Consider the following 25,671-nt stretch of genomic DNA (forward strand, 5'->3'; position numbering starts at 1 on the left):
ATCTTTTTCAACGGCACAATTAACAGTGTGCACTACGCGGACAGGCAGCAGGACAATTTTCTTCCGCAACTTTATGCAGCAGGTTTACCAATGGATACACAATGGTTCATGCAACATGGAGCTCGTCCTCATACAGCAAATGTTATTTTGAACTGCCTGCACGAACATTTCGGGCACCGTGTGTTATCCCATCGATATCCAAAACGTTTTCAAGGGGGTTCGATATGGCCGCCACACAGTCCAGATATTAATCTCTGTTGTTTTTTCTTATGGCGGAAAATAAAAGAGGCAGTCTACGCAACAGCCCAAGTAATCTAAAGCAGCTGTGGACGGCTGTCACAACAGTCGTCCAGGGAACCACAGAAAACCTTTGTCGTTATGTGGCCGGAACCATCACAGTTTGCAACGAAGAAGCGGTGCACCAACAACGTGGGCATACCGAGCATGTACTGCACGCTCGCTGAGTGTACACATTCTGATGATCAACATAAAGAAGAAATAGGCTTAAATGGTATGGCCACATCAAAAAAATGTAACCAGAAAGACTTAAAAGACTTACAAGAAGAGCCCTAGAATGAACAGAATCTGGATGAAGACCAGTTGGAAGATCACGAACGATGTGGAGAGACCAGGTGAAGGATGATTTACACTACAGACGTCTCCAATGGGAAGTGATGCTGAATGATAAAACCGTAGGAGAAAAGAGAGGCTTGGAAGAGGCTCTATGGTCCACCTACATAAGCAGAAACGTTTCAGGAAGAAGAAGAAGAACGCAAAAAAGAAAAAGTTGAGGTCCCTGTATGTTGTGACTGCACGGCAACATTCCGAAATCTGTTAAATGCTATACTGCTAGTTACTAAAATTACAATGCAGCAGTAAGATGGGATAAACTGCCTCCACTTTTCTATATTTTACGAGAGTATGTGCACGTCACAGTTTACTTAGTACCTTTTATATGTGTGCAATTCCGTCATCCTTAGAGGAAAAAAGTGTGTTCACTAAGAATCATACTGATGATGTTTATCAACTCACTTCCGCACTCAGGTGTTTGTTTTCTCTTCCTTGATTTTTAAATTGTTCCACTTCCTCCAGTTTAAGTATTCCTGGAAGTATACAAGGCCGTGCTGTAAAATAATGCCTTCGAATTATTTATGTGGAAAGCTTTTTAAATAAAGCTTTTTAAATAAAACAAACGTTATTAAAATTTTATATCCTTGTTCTCCATGTCTACATATTCGCAACCCTCTGCCTCTAGTAGGCTCCGAACAGCAGTGTGTAACATGACGACTTGTAACGTAACTAAGTCGGAGCGTGAGAAACAGCACACTGTAATAGATTTTCGAATTCAGAGAGTTCGTCCACACATGGAGTTCAGCCTTCTTCAACAAGAGAACGCCAAACCACATGCGAGCGCTGGACATCTACAACAGTCCTACGCCCTCAGTTCATTGTCATCGATCGTACTCCATACAGTCTCGACTTGGCCTCATCCGATTTTCATCTGTTTACAAAATTTAAATAACACCTTCGAAGATGCCTCTTTTATAGTGATGAGGCCGTGCAAGCACAGTTAAGGACGTGGACGTCAAAAATCTCAAACATTCATTAGGGACGGTATCAACAAACTGATTTCTCGTTGGGAGAAATAGGTTCGTCGCTAGGATCATTATGTTGAGGATTAAAAATGAGGACATGAAGAATAAAAATGCAGAATGTTAACAGAGTTTGTTGTATTTAAGAGCTTTGAGTTTTCACATAAAAAATTCGGATGCATTACTTTTCAGCACGCCCTCGTCATTTCTCGAATCACTCTTGGATTCTGTGTCGACTAGTCATCTGAAATCCACATCCGGAAATGAAACTACGTCTTCATTAAGATGCTTGATATTTATTTTGAAATAGATGTGAAGAACCCATTTGTTGATATAAATTAATGACATCTTGGTATTACCCGGAGCTTTAGGAACCATGGCAAATTATTTCATTTCATGTGGAGATAATTTTGCAAAGTAGTAAAACTTGTGTTTGTTTTTAGGTACCATTCAGCAGATTCCCTTTCTTGTACAAAAAGAATAGTCCAGGGAAGAATTATTGTTTGCAGGTGCTTTTGATCGTTACACCTGTCACGGCTCCTCTTGCTGTCATTACGAAACAGTAGCGCGCGATCAGCTTGGTGTATTCGCTCTGCCGCTCATTATTCTTTGAGCACGTGCGCACGCGCAGGTGCATACGCGTTCACTGAACCGAAGGTGGACAGATGCAGCAGGTGACGCGCATATCAGTACAGGCGTTTCACTCACGTGTGAAACAGAGCCATGACAGCTTTTCAAGCCTTATTTATTTTTAACATCACAGTCACACAATCTACGTTACGAGCGATATAATAACTCCATCAACTAAAAAACTGAAGTAAAATTATGATCTCATCAGGTAGCAGAAATTTCAAACGGACAAGCGTGTGTTACTTTCCGTGCGGTTTTCGCAGGCACGGAGTAACTAATTTTACCAATATATTGGTCACAGTGCGCGAGGAACGTGTTAAATCTTGATCTGTCTACCACTATCGTTTACAGTTACACTTTAAGTAGACAGATCTTTTATTACGACTTGTGAACACTTGGAATTTCTCTCCCTCTGTCTGTCACTCTAGTCGTTCTTAACGAGGAGGAACTGCCAGGTACAAATGTAGCTCCGATCGCCATCGAAGACGGTGTAACAGAGCTGCCACTTTAAGCGAAACTTTGTTATGGTTCTCAGTCCCACACTGATGAACCTCTCACTCTATCCTGTGCAGTCCTCTTCATCTCTACATAATCACTGAATCTATATCTACGTCAACCTGTCTACTATAGAAGGCTTTGGTTTCTCTCTAAAATTTTTGACTCCTACACTGGCCTCCATCATCAAATTAGCACTTCCGTGTTGCCTCAGGAAATGTCCTATGAACCGATACGTTCTTTTAATCACGTTGTGCCACAAATAAACTTTTTCCGAGTTCGATAGTATCTCATCATCATTCACACACAAGTTTTCTGGGTATGGTACTGCGTCGTATTGTACAGTGGTCTCCTTCTGGATGAGTAAACCCAGAAGTTGGCAACTGTAGCCGCGGCCGAAACGTTGGTTTCACCACTAGTGATTTTTTACAATGCAATGCGATATCATATCCAGAAAATTTCCATGCTAATCGACATTGGCTGCTAGAGCCCATGCAGTTATCCTGATTAGTTATTCAATTTGCCCATCTAATCTTCAGCATTCTTCTGTTGCAATGCATTTCCAAAATCCTCTTCTACTCTGTTGTTGTCAAATGTAAGTTTGTAGTACAAAAAATGGTCAAATGTGTGTGAAATCTTATGGGACTTAACTGCTAAGGTCATCAGTCCCTAAGCTTACAGCCGGCCGGAGTGGCCGTGCGGTTCTAGGCGCTGCAGTCTGGAACCGAGCGACCGCTACGGTCGCAGGTTCGAATCCTGCCTCGGGCATGGATGTGTGTGATGTCCTTAGGTTAGTTAGGTTTAATTAGTTCTAAGTTCTGGGCGACTGATGACCTCAGAAGTTAAGTCGCATAGTGCTCAGAGCCATTTGAACCTAAGCTTACACACTACTTGACCTAAATTGTCCTATTGACAAACACACACACATGCCCGAGGGAGGACACGATCCCCCGCCGGGACTAGCCCCTGACCGCTCGGCTAATACCGCGCGGCTAAGTTTGCAGTTGCTGAGGCTATCTTCTATCATAAGCCACTGGCTCAGCGTTGTCTCGCGTGTTCCTACATTTCTTTGGAAACCAAACTGATGTTTCCCAAGGAAGGGCTTCAACCAGTTTTCTCCATGCTTCCGTAATTAATTCACGTCATTATTTTGTAACCAAGGACTATTAAACTGGTAGTTCGGTAATATTAGCACCGGGAATTATCACATTATTCTTCGCCTGTCATATTCTTTGCACACTAGGTGCAATAGTTTTATCGTGGCTGATTGTCTCATGTATCTTTGTTATTCTCAGGAGGATATCGCCTACTCCAGGGACCTTCTTTCAATTTAGTTCCTTCAGTGCCTTTGGAAAATCTTCTCGCAATATCATACCTCCCGTCTCTTCTTATGCTACTTCCTTTTGCCTGTATATAATATTGCCTTCAAGTTCACACCCCATGTATAGGCCTTATGTATACTCTTTTCACCTTTCAACATTTAGTTCAATGCTTAATATTGATTCGCCGTATGACTTTTTGATATTCATAGAGGCGAAACAAGCTCTGTATCAATGTGAGAGGTACGAAGACGAGCGAGTGTGCCGGGGCTTATCCCAGTTCCCTACTATCAGTGCAACGTCGTCATAACCCTCCTGCGCTCAACATGCAAAGGACTGTATCATAATTTAAGAGTGAAGTTAAAAGTCAAAATAACATTTACAAACTTTTTCAGTGTGTGCTGAAGCATATTAATGTTATCATTGTGAAGTTTAATAATGATCAAATGAGTATGTTAACCAAAATATAAGATCGTAACAAAACTAAGGGACGCTGAATAATAAAACCAAAAAGCTAGAAATTGGCCAGAATATGCAAATGTATGTCACAATTAAAAGTTACAAGTCTCAACTTCATCGGAGCAATATTTTGGCTGAAATCGGCGTTTTTACGAAAATTTGAAGCCGCTAAATATTATAATCAGGAAGCTGAAATTTCATGTGTAGCGTCAGTTTTATGTAATAACATTAAATATGTGACACCAACGGGCTACCTAAATCAGTTTTCAACTTATTTACTAAAAACCAAATTTGGAATGAAAATGCCCGTATTCATGGTGGATTAAGTATCATTTGTATTTCTAATGAAAAGTTCTAATTGCAGGACTCACTCACGTTCACGAAATAATACAGCTATACCAAGTTTCTCAAGACAGTATTGTAAATAACAATGGTTACCAGGAATTTTAAAGAGGCAGTACAGAGGTCATGTTCCACAGTCGGTTCTGTTCTAAAAATTCTAACAAGGCAGGTTTACATGCAGTCGATCTAAAACTTCTTCATTAACTAAAACAAACTAAACTCTATTTACATACAAATTAAGAAGACTGTAAATTGTTAAACGACAGAGTTGCTATTTAACATGTGTCAGATAAATTACAAGCTTCATTCACCTCTCTTCTAGACAAATGGTAGGATGCTGTTATAATTAAGCTGAGACAGGTGGGAGGGAAGAATTATTCTTGTTGAAAATGAAGACATGCACTGGACAGTATGCTGCAGCCACATTTACATTCTGGCGGGAACTACCACCGAATCTGTCTACTGTCCCTATCTGAACTGTCCCTTTGTGCAGTTCATTAACGGAGAGGAAGCGTAGCAGAAAAGACTGAGGAATCTATTTTGGTTACGTTCTGCGAAGTTGTGCATCCACGCTGGACGCAGTACAGTAGCGAAAACGCCTCCGTGCTACTAAAACGACATAATTTCTCTGAATAGCATAACAACCAAATAAATGAATACTCTGCAGCAATTTCCAACGCAAGAGTGTATCCCTTCACCCTGAGCAACGCTAGGACTACAGTTTAGTTGAATCACAGACAGTTTCAGAAATTTGCGAAAATTCTGTAATGAATAGGAAGTCTATTCTTTAACTATCAGGAGAGGGTAAATGCACCCTCTGGTTAAAGCACCACTCCCCATTTTCCTCACAACATGTTCTTCTCGGTTTAATTTTCAGCACATGTGGTCACAGTGGTGTAACGATTACAACTGCAACTGCAGCCTTCTACCGTTAGTGCCCCTAGAGATCACGACTACAAGATTAGACTAAGTGCGTACAGAGACGTTTAAAGCAATCATGCATCCCCAGCTTCATATGTGACTGGAACGGGAAAATCTCTAATAACTGTTACAATGGGAAGTGACCTCTGCCATAGAGGACTGAAAAATATCGATGTAGTAGACGTAGATGTAGAAAACAGGAGGCTTTTCTACATTCATATTACCCTTCTCCAGATATCAGTATCTCGCGCTGCAACAAATCACTCTCGTCAACGTTTTAAAATCTGTGGTACTGTATAAAGACAAGTCGTTGTGTAACGTTGCTACAAATATCTCAACAAGTTTATATATTTCAGGTTTTTACATGATACTTTAACAAACATTCAGACGGACTTAAGCTATGTATTTTTTTGAAACAACAGTGTACACGCTTTCTGTTAAACCCGACTGCGAGAAGGAAAGTGCTGTGTTATGCTGTGCTGTGAAAATCTGTGGTTTCGTTTTCTTCTTCTCAGTTTTAACTACGATAGCAGGGCAAACCATCAGACACATCGTTTCACTCTTTCTCCTTGAATATAATTTTAATCCTCGAAGTTGGTTTTAACAGAAGTCAAAGAAATTGTATTTGAGGCTTATCGGCTTATGATTAGATTAATACTTCGGAACCTGAATCGTCCGAAACTTTGTAATCCTGCCCCTTCTGCAGATTAAAGCTATGTGAAATATTGTCATTGAAGTTACTATCCTCACAGATCCAGCACCAAGAGAAGTCTCTCATACCCGGTATGCCATTGATTCATACTCAGTCATTATAAGCGACTTCAATTACCAATCAAGGTTTCGTTGGCAATAACAATAAACAAGAGAAAGGAGGGCAGAGGAACTGGACAGAGAGCGGGGGGGGGGGGGGGGGGGGGAATGGAAATTACACAGGAGATGGGGAGAGGGGGGGGGGCAGGGAGGAGGAGGAAGAGGAGTAAGAGGAGAAGATGGACAAAGCGGGGGAGAAGAAGCTGGTCACAGAGAGGGGAGCGAAGGTGGTTAGGATATATATCCAGTTCCCATCCACATTTAACAGTTGCAAAGCATTGCCGGTATCGTTAGTATATAAGGGTTTCTAGTGATCTGAGGTACTCACGCTCTTACATGAAAGGCGTACACTCAACGGGTCACCAGTTTTACCCTTTTTTTGCACGATTTTAGTTTTCGAGAGATGAAGGCTCAATATTTTGCGAAGCTGTTGAACTCCATAAAACACCTCTGTCGAGTAGTGGCGTTTGCACAAGCGGCTAAGGCGGCAGTGTAGAAATGCACTGTCATATTGTATTCATCAGAATCGTAAAACTCTGAACTACGATTTCTTCAAAAAAATTTGAAATGTGCATCTCAGTAGGACAGTATTCGTCATATGCAAGTACGTACCATAAACAAGCCATGGATAAGCAAATGTTGCACGTACGCTTCCAGTGTCAGATGCGTAGAGTACCAGTAAAGCTATTTTCTCGTACTGAATTGCACTGTCCATTCCACACCTACCGTAGCAGGCCATTTCCCAAGAAATGGTGACTCATATCTGTTCAGAATGAACTGAATGTTGAACTTCGTATTACCACGGATCTGCTGGAAATTGGTGAAAATAGAGGCAACTTCAGACTGGCGTGAATTCAGACTTCCCCGGCTTATACTACTGGTGGATAGCTCTCGGGTTAACAGCCGAGTGGCAGCATTAAGATACCACGACGTATCGACGGGTATAATGCATATTTTAGCGAAGTGTCGAAATTAGCGCTGCACAAACGATACTCGCATTCGAAGAGGTTCGATGTTTTCCGATACGCCGCAGAACTGGACACAGTGTTGAGCACCTCACGAACAGTCACATGGCTTGTGCCTCGTGTGGCGTGAATACGAGTGATACGCACGAAACTACGGACTAGCCACAGCAACAAGCTATGGCTCTGCTTACAGTTTCGCGAAACACAGATAGAAACAGCATTAAATCCAACTAGCGTACAAATTTTCTTCTCACAATGAGTTTAAACATCCAACCGGTTGCACATAAGCCGGCCGGAGTGGCGGAGCGGTTCTAGGCGCTACAGTCTGGAACTGCGCTACCGCTACGGTTGCAGGTTCGAATCCTACCTCGGGCATGGATGTGTGTGATGTCCGTAGGTTAGTTAGGTTTAAGTAGTTCTAATTTCTAGGAGACTGATGACCTCAGAAGTTAAGTCCCATAGTGCTCAGAGCTATTTGAGCTATTTTTTGGTTGCACATAAACGTTAGATACATTGACCTAGGTTTCGACATCTACTAGGAGTGTCTTCATCACAATGAACAGTCGCTAAATCGTAAAATTACATTGCTATAGAATTCTGAGCAACTATAATCAAGTCAAAAGTAAAACGTTGTAGCTTTTTCCACGTGTACCTAGCTGGGAACAACATCAGAATGATGTTGGCTGTTTAATCTTATATTGAAACTAATATACGGTTGCTGAATAACAGCCATGTTCAAAATCGTACAAATTCTGATATACGTGAACAAATTTACAATAATCGGAGGGGTAAACTAATAGTTATGGCGAATTCTGAAGGAAATCTAAGAATCAGAGACGACACTGTTGTCCTACAAAAACTATTCCTTGACTCTGAACACAGTAAAATAAATTATTTCGTTATTAGAGACTATGATGATTTAGCAATAGAATTGTAAGTAAGCAATTCGAGCCATGTCCAGATATTAGAACACAGGACGAATAAGTTACGTGTTTTTAATCAGCTTGAAAACAAGATGTTATCATTCACATGAAACAAAGAAGAGAAATTATTTAAGAAATAAATGCGTTGTAAACGAAATGACTCATTTTAAACTGACTCAGTATTATTGAGCCTTTGTTGTCTGTTATGGAGAGAGTCTTTTTGGCCTATTATGGAGAGAAATGCGTGATCGCTATCACCTCTATTAACGTAACCTGATTTTGCTACTATTTTTAGGGAGGAAGAATGGTATAAGATTCTTTTGGAAACCTTACAGGATCGGTACTTACCCATTCCGAGATGACTATAAGCTGCTCCGAGTGCCAAAGAGCTTCCTGCACCGTATTAGGTATGGTAATGTGGTTTTGGTGTCCACGTATTTTTGTCCATCCCCTGTATGTGTTTATACATCGACGCTCAGTACATCTTGTAGTTCCACTGATGTAGTCTTTATATGTTTATTCATACTTTATTAACGTCATGTACCGTGTGTCAGTGAAATAACTATTGTTCAGGAAGGGCTCAGTTGGGAACAATCAAGGGGATGGGCGTAATGAAAGGCGGTGTTTGTTGCTTAGAATGAGGGCATTTATTGGCAGAAAAAAAATTCAATTGGGCAACATGAGTCAGACCTGGGAGGGCGAGGGTGAACCAAGACGTAGTGGTGGGCGAAACATAGTTCGCAGCAAACTTATGACACGTTAATGAAAAGTGGTGGCTGCCATACGGACAAATCCGAATGGCGTGGCAGCTATAGGAACAAAGTCCTCGGCGCCGCAGCACCGGGAAGATAAGATGATGTTCACAGCTCCAGAGTGCGCGGCAGAGAGAGCGTTCGGCCGACGGGTGGCAGGGTACATCCAGCACGGCCACGCGGCTTCCTCCGCTCTGATTGGTCAGGAGCCGAGAAAACCGCGGGGGCGGCATGGAAAGTTCGGAAGCGTGGCCCGGTCATCTTCGCCTAAGCAGTGTTACTTCGTCAGCACACGAGGGAGGAAAGTGATCGAGACTGCCCATCTCAGTGCTGACTTGCTGCTACCGGATCTTGGGACGAGAAAATTACAGGCATCTGAAGCTACCGGCTAATGCTTGACTGTAGCCAGAGAATGAAATAAACCTTACACTATGATACAAGTGTACATAGTCACAATTCATGGTGCTCAACAAATCGAGAATGCCGGTAATGAAACGGGATGAAGGTATTTTATTTTTGACAACCAACGGCATCTGAATGAAACTCGGCTCATTTGGATAAGGAAGTGGGAAAGATGACATGTTCTACATCTACATCTACATACATACTCCGCAATTCACCATACGGTGCGTGGCGGAGGGTACCTCGTACCACAACTAGCGTCTCCTCTCCGTGTTCCACTCCCAAACAGAACGAGGGAAAAATGACTGCCTATGTGCCTCTGTACGAGCCCTAATCTCTCTTATCTTTGTGGTGTTTCCGCGAAATATAAGTTGGCGGCAGTAAAATTGTACCGCAGTCAGCCTCAAATGCTGGTTCTCTAAATTTCCTCAGTAGCGATTCACGAAAAGAACGCCTCCTTTCCTCGAGAGACTCCCACCCGAGTTCCTGAAGCATTTCCGTAACACTCGCGTGATGAACAAACCTACCAGTAACAAATATAGCAGCCCGCCTCTGAATTGCTTCTATGTCCTCCCTCAATCCGACCTGATAGGGATCCCAAACGCTAGAGCATTACTCAAGAATCGGTCGTATTAGTGTTTTATAAGCGGTCTCCTTTACAGATAAACCACATCTTCCCAAAATTCTACCAATGAACCGAAGACAACTATCCGCCTTCCCCACAACTGCCATTACATGCTTGTCCCACTTCATATCGCTCTGCAATGTTACGTCCAAATATTTAATCGACGTGACTGTGTCAAGCGCTGCGCTGCTAATGGAGTATTCAAAAATTACGGGATTATTTTTCCTATTCATCTGCATTAATTTACATTAATCTATATTTAGAGTTAGTTGCCATTATTTACACCAATCACAAATCCTGTCCAAGTCATCTTGTATCAACCTACAGTCACTCAATGACGACACCTTTTCATACACCACAGCATCATCAGCAAACAGCCGCACATTGCTGTCCACCCTATCCAAAACATCATTTATGTAGATAGAAAACAACAGCGGACCTACCACACTTCCCTGGGGCACTCCAGATGATACCCTCACCTCCGATGAACACTCACCATCGAGGAAAACGTACTGGGTTCTATTACTTAAGAATGACGAGTCTCGTGTCTCCACCTATGAAGATGACATACCAGACAGGGATATGTTATATGATCAGAAGATGTAGTCTACAATACTGCAGCAGCCGAGCAAAACTCAGTGATCAGAAGTAAGAAACTGTTATATTTTCCTGAAGATCAGCGCAGAGTGCCGCCCAGTAAATTGAGGGTTTTTTTATTGCTTAGGAATGGGAGCTTTAAATAAAACTATTTAGTGTTTGAGATGAATCAGTGGTAAAGACTCGATAAATTACTGTTACATGACGATCAATAGGGCCAAAGATAAGGCAAAGGCATCGAATTGTCCATAATGACAGTAATTTTTATAATGTTAACAAGAGTTGAGAAGAACTGAGACAATTACATGCGAATTATTGACCGAGAAAAAGGGTTCAATAAGGTCAGCCGGTGCAATATTTTCTAACTATCAGATAAATAGAAATGTGACATTGATATCACGATTGATCGCAATTCTCGAACTTTCGCTCGATCCAATGTCCGGTGGCGTTTGTCGGTACTGGCTGCCCATCAGGTTTCGCCACTGTTGTAATTTATTATAAGTTAATAACTAATGAGAAGCAGCAGAAATGAGGACAGTGAGAAACTTAACATCATGATTGATGGTCACGGAGTAGATGAGGCTAAGGAGAATCTATCAACGCAGCAAAATAACCAATGATGGACGGAGCAAGGAGAATATCAAAAGGAGCCTAGCGCTGGCAAATTGGGCATTCCTTGAGAAGTCTACTAGTATCAAACATAGGTCTCAATTTGAGGAAGATATTTCTGAGAATGTACATTTGGAGCACAGCATTGTGTGCTGGTGAAACATGGACAGTGGGAAAACTGTAACAGAATAGAATCGAAGCATTTGAGATGTGATGCTAAGATGATTGTTGAAAATGACATGGACTGATGAGGAAAGGAATGAGGACGTTCTGTGCAAAATCGGAGAAACAGGAACATGTGGAAAACACTGACAAGGAGAAGGGACAGGTTGATAAGACATCTGTTAAGGTGCCAGGGAATGACTTCCCTGGTACTGGAGGGATCTGTAGAGTGCAAAAATTGTAAAGGAAGACAGAGATTGGAATACATGCAGCAAATAAGGGCGTAAGTTGCAGGTGCTACTCTGAGAAGAAGGGATTGGCACAGGTGAGGAATTCGTGGCGGGCCGCATCAAACCAGTCATAAGACAGATGATTAAAGAAAAAAGGTAAAGATTCTAGCTATGTGGTGACTGTGGGGGACAGGGGAAATGTGACAATTCATCCTCGTACCACACCAGTCCCTAGCTGTGTGAACAGGGACGCTGACATCTTGGCACACGGCACCACCGTTGAGCAAGAAATAGTGCATCATGGGATGGGCTTGATCAGCCGAAATGATCATACAATCTTTGGCATTAACGGGACCTTGCAGAGGAACCACGGGGACCTTGGAACGCCAGGATATGGCTCTCCATATCATCATCGAAACCCCGCCATATTTCACTCTTGGGACGCACGACCAGAAGTTTGAAACAGTGTGAAACAACACTCGTGCTACGAAATAACTTTCACCCATTGCTCCACAGCGCAGGTTGTATGACTAGGCACAACTTTTTTACTGTTACGGGAATTTTCATCAGTGATAAGCGGTTTTGGAATTCTAGCTCGCCCACGCAATCCCCTGCTTATGGAGTTCCGTTCCTGTTGTTTTGGTGGTGAGAGGTTTCGTGAGTGCGAAATTAAGTTCTACAGTAACTTTTATCGCTGTCGTCTTACTATTACTCTTCGGAATACTCTTCGATGACCATCCGCCGAGATAACACACAATTTCACCCGTAGTTGTGACGCAGCGGATGACGTTTTTCGCTTCTATAAGCAGAACAAATCTTCGACACGGTGCCTCTCGAAACACCGAACACTTCGGCTGACTTAGTTACGGAAGCATCCGCCATATGGACACCAACCGACGTAATGCACTCACGACTGACACTTGTATTGTATTGAGAAACTGTACAGCTACCGTTCGTGCTCACACGCAACAGCGCAATCTGTAGGCTTAGCTACCATCTGCATTTATTTTAAAGTATGAATTTCTTGTGGTCTGTCTATATTTTTGTCCATCTCCTGCGTTTGTCAGGCGGAACATAAGGTACAGGCACAGTCACAATATAAGTGCAGAGGCGAGAAGAACCTTTCTATCAGTGTCAACCATACTCGAAAATAAGAAACAACAGAGCCCATCCATAATCCCTAATCCATAGCATCCTGAGAGTTTAAGAAGTCCGGCTCGGTCGATGAACGAAAGCGACGAAAAGCGTGATCAAGTGGTCATGTATCTCGCTCGTCGTTATTTGATCTGAGTGTCGGACGTAGTGATGCCATCACGTGGGCAGTGTTACGGATGCTAAGAGCCAGAACTACGGACTTGTTTGAAACTGGCTGCTGCGGTAGCGTCGTTTAGTACGGTTGTTAAAGCTTGCCGAAACTATTGTTATGTTTACTTTTCATGTCTTGGATGCCGACAGTGTCTGTCATTGCTGCAGATGGGCGAAGGGAATATTTCCGGTTCACTTCCCGGCCAGGATGCCAGACGCGGCGTAATAACATCAAACAATATGATCGTGAAATTCACGCTTATTTGTCTGCATGATCACACTGTTAGGTAGTGATGCTGTTAACTAACTTTCTTGCTTCATAACTCCACACATTTCGTTGTTCTATCGTCATATGAATTTTAAAACGGTTCAAATGGCTGTGAGCATTATGGGACTTAACTTCTGAGGTCATCAGTCCCCTAGAACGTAGAACTACTTAAACCTAACTAGCCTAAGGACATTACACACATCCATGCCCGAGGCAGGATTCGAACCTGCGACCGTAGCGGTCGCGCGGTTCCCGACTGAAGCGCCTAGAACCGCTCGGCCACAACTGCCGGCTACGAATTTTAAAGCTGGAACCAAGAGACCGGTTTCTTCTGGTGTTCAAGCCCACAATTAATAGTGAAAGAATTTTTGTAGAACGCTTGTTGATTTAAAAAAAAAATAGATTTTCCACAATGTTCTTAAAGGCACTGAGACATACAGAGACGCACGCGACATTGAGTTATAGCAACGACTTTTTGCATGTAACAAAATACGTTAAAATGATCTTATAGCTTAAAACATAGCTCGCAGATTAAAAAAAGACGGTTTCAGATAATACTGTTAGAACCAAGGTACAAGAACATATAAAAAAGAAAATACCAATGCTGAATTGCAAGATAGAGCTAAATGCTGTTGAATACTTCGTCAAGAGTTCAGTATATTATACCTCCGTATTTTAAATCATTGGCAGTACGTACAAAGCATATTTTTCATTTTTGCACCGTAGTTTCATAATTTTTGGAAGACAATCAGTTGCAAGATTTACACTACCACTCTTAGTTTTGCTTCAGGGGGCTATGGTGTCACAAGGAAACGCAGGGTTTCCAGTTGCACTACGGTTGTTAACAACACCTATGCCTTCACCATACTGGAAATATATCGTACCATATGTGTTTTCGTTTTACTCGGAGACGTGAAACAGTACCAAATCTTTTAAATAAGATTGTTTCTGTTTTACTGAAAACAGATAGTTTTGTTTGCTTTCGTGAAATATGGTAGTTTATAGAAACGATTTTCTGAATTCGTTTTACTCACTTTGTAGAGAAATTCTTTCGAAATTTTCTTTGTGCTCCCAGTGTTTACTGTAGCAGTTTGATTTACAGCTATTCAATATCTACAACTTCTATACTGAATTTTCTTTTCATTTTTAGCGATTAAGCTGTTGGTTCATGCGTGATCGAGACCAAGAATGTAAGTGACATGACTTTTTCTACATTTTTCATTGTATTTAAGAATATTAGTTCACGCACATTGTCACCAGCACTCCGTTTCATTCCATGAACAATACACTGTAATGGCGAATTAACCACTGTGTCTATTGTCATTTTCCATAATTCGTTCTTAAATGAAAGTACATAATTTTTCTCAGTGCAATAAATAATAACTTATGGCACTGACAATATCGCACATTTTTAATTGTATTCACTTAGTGAATCTTATTGATATTTATCTAATATCTAACACACCAAAACGGAAAATCTTAGTGTCAACTGCTGCACTTATGTTTATCGTTTCTTCGTTATGATTAAATTCTTTGCGTCAATGAGTTTACATCCATACTTAGTAGGCCTAGCTGTTATTCATGCAGCATCCAATTTTGCTTTGTAATAGGCCTAGCTGTTATTCATGCAGCATCCAATTTTGCTTTGTATCTTACTGGAATATCATAAATAATTTGAGACTCGGAGGTCGGGTTAAAGTCCCTGGTATTTAGATTAATTGTCTTGCAGAAAACAAAAGAAGACTAGTGACAAAAACTACATAGCTCAGTCAACAAGTACTGAAAAGGAGTAGGTAAAAATCGTGCAGCAGCAAATTTTTGTACAGTGGTAAGAGGGAGCGTCATGAACAACATATTAAGAGTTCCCATCGGTGGGGCGTGAGCGATATTCCATGGACTCTTGCGCTTCTATGCATGAACTATCTTTCCTTTGTTCTTTCACTTATCTTATCTGCTTGGATTCTGACCTAAGAGGACGTTCTTGTGTAAAGCTCATCTTACTGTACCAGCTGATAATGTAAGTTGTACTTCAGACCCGAAAAATATAATGTTTATTTTGTCAAAAGAATTTGTGTACGTGGTCAGTCAATTGCCAGTGAGGTACCTGGATTGTCTTAAGTAGGTATGGGCCTTAACAAAGAATTTTCATTGTTAGGCGCCATCTTAGAAAAATCTTTAACATTTTTCTTTTAGCTCATCTACGAGACGTGCCGTCGGTTAGGACAATTAACTTTATTTCAGATCCCACGAGACCGGAGGCAGCTACTAATAATTTAACAATTTTAATTACAGATTTTCTTTATGTCACGAGATAACATCCCAGGCAGAAAAGATCTGGCCACAGGATTCCAGTTCCAGTAGAGGATTTCATTTGCAGATGCTACTCTTGTTATCTTATATTGGGGAATCGAGACGAAACCACGATATTAAGTTACGTATTGTAGTAGTGTGCATCGAACAGACTTGGCCAATATTCTCTGATCCAATTAGTACACGATTTCTCACGAGCCTGGAATAATATCTGTAGTGTTGGGTAAATAAGAAAAGGACAATTAATAATCGACGATTGCGTAACTATCCTGAGAACTGAAGTAGTTTACTGAGTGCTTATACACATCGGGCTAAATTAAACAACATATTAATAATAGTCCTACATTATTTCTCTTTTATGCTGAGAGGTTGCATTAATGTGTGTTTCGTTTTTATATAAGTCACGGCTCATATTCATTCTATTACATTACACTGATAGCAAAGAAAAAGAGTCACAAATAATTTTTATTTTATTACATTACAGTTGGGTGTTCAAAGGTTACAATTTTAGAATTTTCGCAAGTAACTCGAAAACCGCGGGTTCTAGCGGAAGCGTTTCCTAGTACAAAATTAAACTACATCACATTTCCTACAAAAGAGGTCCTACTCAATTTTATCTAGAAGTAATAGTTTCTGCGTTTTGGGAATAGAACGATCGCAGATCAGTAAAAATAGCATTTTAATGACATAAAAGTAGTGTTCATTATTGTTAAATGGTGCATGTGAAGAACAGATATAAAACGTGAGTACCATGTCTGAGTGTACTGGAGCCGTACTAAGGGGTAAATCGTGTTCTTTGGTTTGTACCGCTGGAGAGGGCGGGCGTGGAGCGTAGGAATATGAGGGAAGGTAGGTTCCAGATTGAGTAATATGGTTCCCTCCTTCATAGATCTGCGAACTGAAGAGCTGTCAGGTTATTCCGCACTACGTTACAAGAAGAAATTACAGGGTATTTAACAAAGTTATACCGACTCTCCGCAACGCACGTTGTAAAGTGCGTAGAAATTCCATGGGAGGGGGCAATTTTCAGTTTATTAAATGAGTACTTATTGAAAAGTGAGCTTTTGTGTAACATATGTCCCTTAAACAATGGCTGAAAAGTGTATAATTTGTAACATAAAAAAAATTAACAGGAACTTTTTTGTAGGAAATTTGCTTTAGTTTAATTTGATACTGGGAAATATTTTCGCTAGAAGCCATGGTTCTCGAGTTATTCAAGAAAGACATAAAAAAGTGATCTTTGAACGCACTTCCGTCCCTCGCCCACATCCCACCGGTGGCAATTTTTACTATGTTGTTCTTCACAGTCCCTCCAACCACTGTGCAAAAATTGGTGACTACACGATTTTTATTGCCTTAATATGGAAGATTTTCTGTGGAAGAAACCCGTCTCACGTATGATCCTTCGGCGCTTTGTTTGTATTCAACCAGTAAAACGGCTGGCCCACGCATTTTCCTCACGTAATAGATTAGGCCTTAATAGCTAGCGCTATCCTGAAGACTCAGGTCCATCATAGTCTGCTCAACAGGGTGATATCTGGGTAAATGGAGAACATGTGTGCAGAATGAAGATACGAGCAAGGTTTATGTTTCACGTGTGGAATGCATTGTAAATATCACAGCTAGCGGTACTTTTCTCAACACAGACTTCGTCAAAGAATTGCTGTGGTGCAATACACAGTCAGCAAGGAACTAGTTACTGTGATGATCTGTCGCTGTTGTTAGAGCGTAGTGTGCTTCTGAAGCACACTGTGATATCTGTGTACGATATTCCTTACAACAGTAGCAGCGATCCAATTATTAATAGACAGACGACCGTGGAAGCATGTATGCTTACCGAAAAGCCAGTAGCTGTTTATGTCGTACAACTTCCACTGCATTACACTACCAGCTACTAAAACGTACCGAAGTGGGCCTAGAACTGAATCTTTGTAATTGATCAAGCAATGAATACGACAAATAGAGCCTATCTATTATACACTCTTATTCTCCTTATTAAAAAATTTAGTAAAATATATTGATATGGAAGTAATGGAGCTGCTGTCACCTCGCTTGCGGTTCCTGATATCTCGGCTTTCTTTTGGTTTGTAAAATTACGCTTGTCGCGTTAGGCCGCCTTCGATCAGCCATTTTAAATGTGAGAGGCATCGCCTACGGTAGATCTGTACTTGACTTTACAAACAATGAGATACCTACCGATTTCATCATTCCCGATTTAACCTCGAGCTATCACTTACTTGGTGTGCTGTAAAAATCTCATTTCAGATGCTCCTATTTTTCTGTTACGTTATAGCTTTTGCTTGAAGTTAACCATTATACAATCCCCAACAAAGAACAACGACCAGAAGGTGTCTACATCTACATTTACATAACTGTCGGCAAGCCGCCGTACGTTACGTGGCTGAGGGTATTCTACACCACTACTAGTCACTCCCTTTTCTGTTCCACTCGCAAATAGAGCGAGGGAAAAATGACTATATTCCTCTGTTTGAGCCCTAATTTCTCGTATCTTATCTCCATGGATTCCCATTTGAGTTCAAGAAGCATCTGTGTAACACTTACGTTTTGTTCGAACCTACCGGTAACAAATCTAACAGCCCAGCTCTGAAATGCTTCGACATCTTCCTCCAATTCGACCTGGTATGTATCCCAGATACTCGAGCAGTACTCAAGAATAGTTGAATCAGCGTCCTATATATGGTCTGTTCTACAGGTGAGCCTGTCTCCGAATAAACCGAAGTCGACCTTTCATACTCCCTACCACATTTCTCGCATGCTCGTTCCATTTCATATTGCTTTGCAACGTTACACCCAGGTATTAAAACGACTTGACTGTGACAGGCAGGACACTAGTAATACTGAATCCAAATATTAAAGGTTTCCTACTCATCTGCACTAACTCATACTTTTCCACATTTAGAGATAGCTGCTATTCATCACATGAACTGGAAATTTTGTCTAAGTCGTCTTGTGTCTTCCTGCAGTCACTCCACATCGACACCTTACCGTACACCACAGCATCACCAGCAAACAACCGCAGATCGCTGCCCACCCTGTCCGCCAAATCATTTATGCATTTAGAGAGCAACAGCGATCCTATCACACATCCCTGGTGCACTTCTGACAATACCCATGTCTTTGGTGAGCACTGCCCATCGAGGACAACATACTGGATTCTATTACTTAAGAAGTCTTACAGCTACTCACATATCTGAAAACTTTTTCCATATGCTCGTCCCTTCGTTAACAGCCTGCATTGGGGCATCGAGTCAAATGCTTTCGGGAAATATGAAATCTGCCTACTTCCCCTCATCCATTGTTCGCAGTATATCTTGTGACAATAGAGCAAGTTGAGTTTTGCACATTTAACTTCGGCCGCAATACAGACAATATTTTTATCAACTGCAAAGAACACTCCCCCTCCTATGGCCTGTAATATATCTTTCTGATACACTTTCTGTTTCAACCATCTCTCGGTTCCAACAGTAATTTGAGCGCGAGAACTTTCCTGGAGCGCAACAAATTCGGGAACTTTAATACAAATACTTCGAAAGTTTTATGATAAAATTATGACAGACGAAGTGTCCTTTTCCTTAACGCCGTTTGACTTCCCTTTCTACATATCGACTGGCGAGTGTTCATCAGGTATGGTCGGATGTTAATGGAACATCGTACTGAGACACACCATCAGTGGATGTGTAAATGAATACAGTTGCTCTTCTCTGTGACACCAAGGTCAACAGAGTCCATTAGTATTGTTTGTGTTGAGTGTTGTTACCAGTCCTATCCGCGTATACAGGGTGAGTCATAAATCAGGAAAAATATGTCGAGGACTGCATGCTGATATGCGTAACACGTGACGCACCGTTGTTAATTTTGTTCTCCTCTGTGTACTGTGTACGTAAAACAAAAACACCTGTTAACCATTGAACGAGATACCGACGAGCCTCACGACCACGACATGTCATTCACCCATAGATACAACACATGACACACCAATGAGCTAATGTGTATCTGCCAGAGTTTGAAAGATACGAGAAAGAACAAATCCCATCGTAATGTATGTGAAATTGTATCAGAACTTGCGAATCACACGTTGCCAGCGGTAACGGAGTGTTCAGTACCAAGTTAGGGAATGTGTGTCCCGTAAGCGGAAAGAGTGGTCAACTGCGGAAGTAGAACCGCGGCGTGCATGACGTGTCTACAACACCTCTGCACTGCTCACTCCGCCCGATACTCGCCGTGTCGACAGCTGCTAACGGCCGCGTCACAGTGTTACTAAAGTAACATGGCAAGTTTCACAAACGAGGAATACGCCGACATCCACCTCACCTACGGGCTTGCAGATGGAAGAGCTGACGTTGCAAGGCAATTGTATCACGAGAGGTTTCCTAGCCGGCGCCTTCCATCCGCAAAAACGTTTTTCTCTGTGGACAGACGCTTGAGGGAGCATGGTGCATGTGCAGCACCTCCAGGATTTAGTGGTCGTGGCCGACCGTCGACGTACAGTGCGGATGACGAAGAAAAGTGTTACAAACTGTTGCGAAGGACCGAACAATAAGCTCCAGGTCTCTCACCACTGCGATCGGAAAGTCACAATCTACTGTTATGCGAGTACTCCATAGAAACCATTACCATCCCTTTCGCATGCAGAAGGTACAGGCATTATTGCCAGAAGACTACTAGAGGATGCTGGACTTCTGCAACTTTATACTACGGCGTCAGACCCACGACCAGCATTTTTCACGAACAATACTGTTCACCGACGAAGCCTATTTCACGAAGGAGGTTATAGTGAATTCGCATAATTGGTACGAGTAGCCGGAAGAAAACCCCCACAGCACAGTGATACGAGGGTACCAACAACGATGCGGTGTCAATATCTGGTGTGGTATTATTGCTCACCATCTCATAGGGCCACATGTGCTACCACAAAGGCTTACAGGAGAGCAGTATCTGCGTTTCCTGGATGCTACATTACCGGAATTGTTGGAAGACATTAGTTTGGCCTCTCGTATGAACCTATGGTACATGCATGATGGTGGACCTACTCAGCGGCACAGTGCGACGCCACCTGGACAATGCTTTTCCGTCGAAATGGATCGGTCGTGGAGGCCCTGTAGCATGGCCAGCAAGATCGCCAGATCTGAATCCATTGGATTTCTTTTTGCGGGGCCATCTGAAATCTGTGATTTATGAAGGAGAGGTTGTTGATGTCGACAACCTTCAACGCAGAGTACAACATGCCTGTGATATTACGCAAAGAGATACAGACATGTTGGATCGTGTTCAGCAATCTTTCCTGCGAAAAGCTCAGTTTTGCCACACACGCTGTGGCCGTCATTTCGAACAGTACTTATAAACCGCCACTGCAGCTTCTGGTGATGTGTTTCTATGTTAGATTTGTACAGCTGTATTGTATTCGTTTGTATTAACTGCCACATACCTGTGTAGTTGTATTTTGTATTCTGCATCTATGTACTCATTTCTGAAAACTAAGTCTGGGACACAAAAACCAAATTATAAAATACGCATGTACAGTAGTGCAGTCCCTCCTCACTTTCCTTGCCATATGCCACCTAGCCACGATACATAATGCCAGAGTGACCGGTACGAGATAGACGTGGGCGCTGTCGTTGCTCTCAGTGTCACGCAGCCAGTCAGTCGCCTGACGCCGCATGCCTCGCCTTCTCGTGGCCGGCTAGACTACCTACAACACTCGCATGTTGTGCCCTGTTGCCGATGTGTCCTCTTCGCCAATGTCGGCGCATAGTAACACCCAAAAGTCCACTTCATACTTCCAGATTTTTACCATTCAACTGCATTGTCATTTATTGGCACAGGAACATGCGGAGAACGAATTTATGTTTGTAGCTCATTGTGTGACAATTTTCACGACATATTTTTCCTCATTTATTACTCAACGTGTATAAGGGGCGTGAATTGTGCAAGATTTTGAGTGAGCACTGTAAAGGACAAGAAGGTTCTGTGTACTCGTGTGGTACAGCGTTATCGTCACCTGAAAGAATTTGAAGCAGGCCTCATTCGTATCTCCATCTAGCCGGCTGAAAGAACCTTGCGATACCCAGATTTGTGGAGCATTCATGTATGATGTTTGCACACGCTGGACTACATGGGAATACGACAGCAGGCATAATAGACGTCAAGGTTCTGGTCGACCTCGTCGGATCATGAGAATGGAGGATCAAGTGCATCGTAACCTGTTCACACCTGCGCCTGCCATCCGACAAGCAGTAATGGACTCACTGCAACATTCTTTGTCATCTCGCACCGCTGATACCTGTAACCTTTAATAATGGTCTAAGGCCGAAATATAGATTGCGGAATAAAACCTGTTGTACAGTCACATGGCCTTTCAAAAATCTTGTTTTCTGCAATTATTAAAGGTGTTTGACGGTATAAGGGTTTTCTAGATTCATTAAATTGTATTTTATAAGCTTTTAGTATATCCTTTATTTTGGCCCATCATGTTATAAGCTCTCAATCTATTTTGGCTTACTATGTTGTAAGCCTTTCATAAAAAATACACAAATAAAAAAAAGTTTTGCATCATCTCGGTTGACCTCGGTTCGGAGAGTTCCGAAACCTGTACAGAAAATCGGAATAGAGATCAACATAAGCATCATTTCCGCTCTTTTTATTGCTCATGAAAACCACACATTGGATGTTGTACCACCATACAGCGAGACCTCCAGAGGTAGTGGTCCAGATTGCTGTATACACCGGTACCTCTAAGACACAGTAGCACGCCCTCTTGCATTGATGCATGCCTGTATTCATCGTGGCATACTATCCACAAGTTGACCAAGGCACTGCTGGTCGAGATTGTCCCACTCCTCAACGGCGATTCGGCATAGATCCCTCTGAATGGTTGGTCGGTCACGTCGACCACAAACAGCCCTTTTCAATCTATCCCAGGCATGTTAGATAGGGTTCATGTCTGGAGAACATGCCGGCCACTCTAGTCGAGCGATGGCGTTATCCTGAAGGAAATAATTCACAAGAAGTGTACGATGGGGTCGCGAATTGTCGTTCATGAAGACGAATGCCTCGCCAAAAAGCTGTCGATGTGGTTGCATTATCGGTCGCAGGATGGCATTCACATATCGTACAGCCGTTACGGCCCATTCCATGACCACCAGCGGCGTACGTCAGCCCCACATAATGCCACCCCAAAACGGCAGGGAACCTTCACCTTGCTGCACTCGATGGACAGTGTGTCTAAGGCGTTCAGTCTGACTTGGTTGCCTCCAAACATGTCTCCGACAATTGTATGGTTGCATATGCGACTCTCATCGGCGAAGAGAACGTGATGCCAATCCTGAGCGGTCCTTTCGGCATGGGTCTATCTGTACCGTGCTGCATGGCGTCGTGGGTGCAAATATGGGCCTCGCCATGGACGTCGGGAATGAAGTTACGCACCATGCAGGCTATTGCGCACAGTTTGAGTCGTAACACGGCGTCCAGCGGCTGAACAAAAAGCATTATTCAACGTGGTGTCCTTACTGCCAGGGTTCCCTCGAGACATAATCCGTTGGTAGCGGTCATCCACTGCAGTAGTAGCCCTTGGGCGGCTTGAGCGAGGCATGTCATCGACAGTTCCTGTCTCTCTGTATCTCCTCCATGTCCGAACAACATTGCTTAGGTCCACTCCGAGACTCCCTTGTTGAAAGCCCTTCCTGGCACAAAGTAACAATGCGGACGCGATCGAACGGCGGCATCGAGCGTCTAGGCATGGTTAACTACAGACAACACGAGCCGTGTACCTCCCTCTCGGTGCAATGACTGGAACTGATCGGCTGTCGGACGCCCTCCGTCTAATAGGCGCTGCTGATGCATGGTTGTTTACATCTTTGGGCAGGTAAAGTGACATTTATGAACAGTCAGAGGGACTGTGTCTGTGATACAATATCCACAGTCAACGTCTATCTTCAGGAATTCTGGAAATCGGGGTGATGCAAAACATTTTTTGAAGTGTGTAGATTGACAGAATGATTTGTTGTTACTCTAAAGTTGTATCTGTTTGATTGTACAGATTACTTGAATGCACACTTTCCTAAAGTCATGGAAAATTTCCTGGATGTTATAGCATACCCATATACTGCAAAATTAGACATGTTCTCTGTGGTAGGAAAAACGAAATTTTTACTTCCTTAGGAAACTGTGACCTCTACGTCTTGTCGCTACTGTAGTTTTTCATATACCTGGAATACGAATCATGCAACTTTATTTTATAACGAGATGAACCTTCATTAGGTTGTCAAACTGAAGTGCGACGCTGTCTTAGGAACTCAGACGGCTCTGGATTTGACAATGTTCTGAGGATTACCTGCCGGTCTGAGAATTTGTCGTCTGTCACCACTCCCAACAGTTCATAATGTGTCGACCGTAATCTATCAGAAAAAGCTATTATGTAGACGTTGCCTTGAGAAAAGCACACGAAGTATCTGAAATGTGTCATTCAATTGTTCCTCTTTTGATGCATGTAACTTTGCTATTTATGTGATATATTGTCTGAGTAATACTCCAGCATACTGTGTTATGTGTTGCATATTCCTGACTCATCTTCCTTTCTTTCATCTATAGCCCGTCAGTTGTGCAATGGTTTGTGATGGAGTGTGTTAGGGCTGCAAATGGGCATATTTTTTCCATTCCATGAGAGGGAATGTTTCTTCTGAGTGATTTTGGTGAGTTTGAAGGCTATTTCTAATTTATTTCTTGCATTTTTCTTGAGTACATTGCAGCTGATGCATTCTCTAAGATATATGAAGTCTTTGACGGTTTCGATTATTTTCTTTCCTACTTTAAAATGTTTCTGCAGGCTTCTTTTATATATTTTCATTATTTCGATCCTGTAGAGGGAGATTCTGATACCTATTTCTTCAGCACGTTTTTTTCTGGTTCGAGGGTCTGCTCGTAGGCTTCTTCCCAGCTCTCGGCCAATGAGGGTCACCTCTTCTCGAAAACATACGTAATTGTTTTTAATGCCTCTTTCTCGTTCTTAATAGAGTTCCATTTCGGGTCTTCGTGTTCCACACTCTACTTTTTCTAGGTCGCAGTTAACTAGCAAAGGGGAGAGTCCGTCTTGTTGTCAAATAACAGTTTTTATCTCAAAAGGCATGGAGAGTCGTACCATGAATCTGGAGTCTTCCTGAGTAGATGTATCGTTTTGTAGTCTAGGTTTACTTGTTTTAGTACAGAGACGATGGATTCCAGAATTACTGAGTGCTGTGCCTTCTGGAAGACAATTAAAGTCATAACGTATGACTTCGCTCTTAATATTTGGTACGCCGTGAGATCGTTGAAGCTTAGGATTTGTTCTGGGCAGAATCCTCATTTCCTCAAACCCACACATTGTTCTTCAAATTGGCACTCTAGTTGGGATTTCGGTCTTTTTAGTAGTTTACAGAATGTCTCGTAAGTTACATCTAGAAGCGAGACCCCTGTGTAATTGGTGGGATCTCTTTCGGACTTTTCTGAAGGAGTGGGTTGTCGAGGATCGCATTCCATTCATCTCGGATTCCTGTACTTATTCAAACTACTTCAAAGTTGATATGGTAAGACTAAGTCATTTTGTTGGCAATTTTCTACAGTTCAGGTGTGGTTTTCTCCCAAGGCGTTCCAGTTTTTGAGATTATGTTGGCCGTAGTCACTCACTGGTGGGTGATTACGACCTAGGCTTAGATGCTGTTGAGGTTCTAAACACCATTTCCTCAATGGATTCTTCATATTTGAGGTTTGTGAAATATTCTGTCAATATTTTGCAGTTATCCCTGTTGTTTTGGGCAAGATTTACGTTCTTGTCTTGGAGTTCTAGCGTCGAAGCGCTGTAATTGGTTACTTTTGGTATAGACGTTCCTTGCGTTATTTTTGATGAATTCACTGTTGACCTGAAACAGGAGTTGGTCTTCTTGAGTTATTTTATTATTTTGAG

At 42.2% G+C, this 25,671-nt stretch overlaps 1 protein-coding gene across 1 annotated transcript in view; it reads left to right on the plus strand.

Annotated features, from left to right (window-relative positions):
* The first annotated feature begins 14,563 nt into the window (after positions 1 to 14,563).
* The window catches only part of LOC126416890 (uncharacterized), a 391,039-nt gene continuing 379,931 nt past the window's right edge, over positions 14,564 to 25,671 (plus strand). Inside the window, exon 1 of the mRNA XM_050084774.1 lies at positions 14,564 to 14,596. The gene's annotated coding sequence lies outside the window, so the exon portion shown is untranslated. The remainder of the gene's footprint in view (positions 14,597 to 25,671) is intronic.

The sequence above is a fragment of the Schistocerca serialis genome, chromosome 8 (assembly GCF_023864345.2).
Source record: "Schistocerca serialis cubense isolate TAMUIC-IGC-003099 chromosome 8, iqSchSeri2.2, whole genome shotgun sequence".
Taxonomy (NCBI): Eukaryota; Metazoa; Arthropoda; class Insecta; order Orthoptera; family Acrididae; genus Schistocerca; species Schistocerca serialis.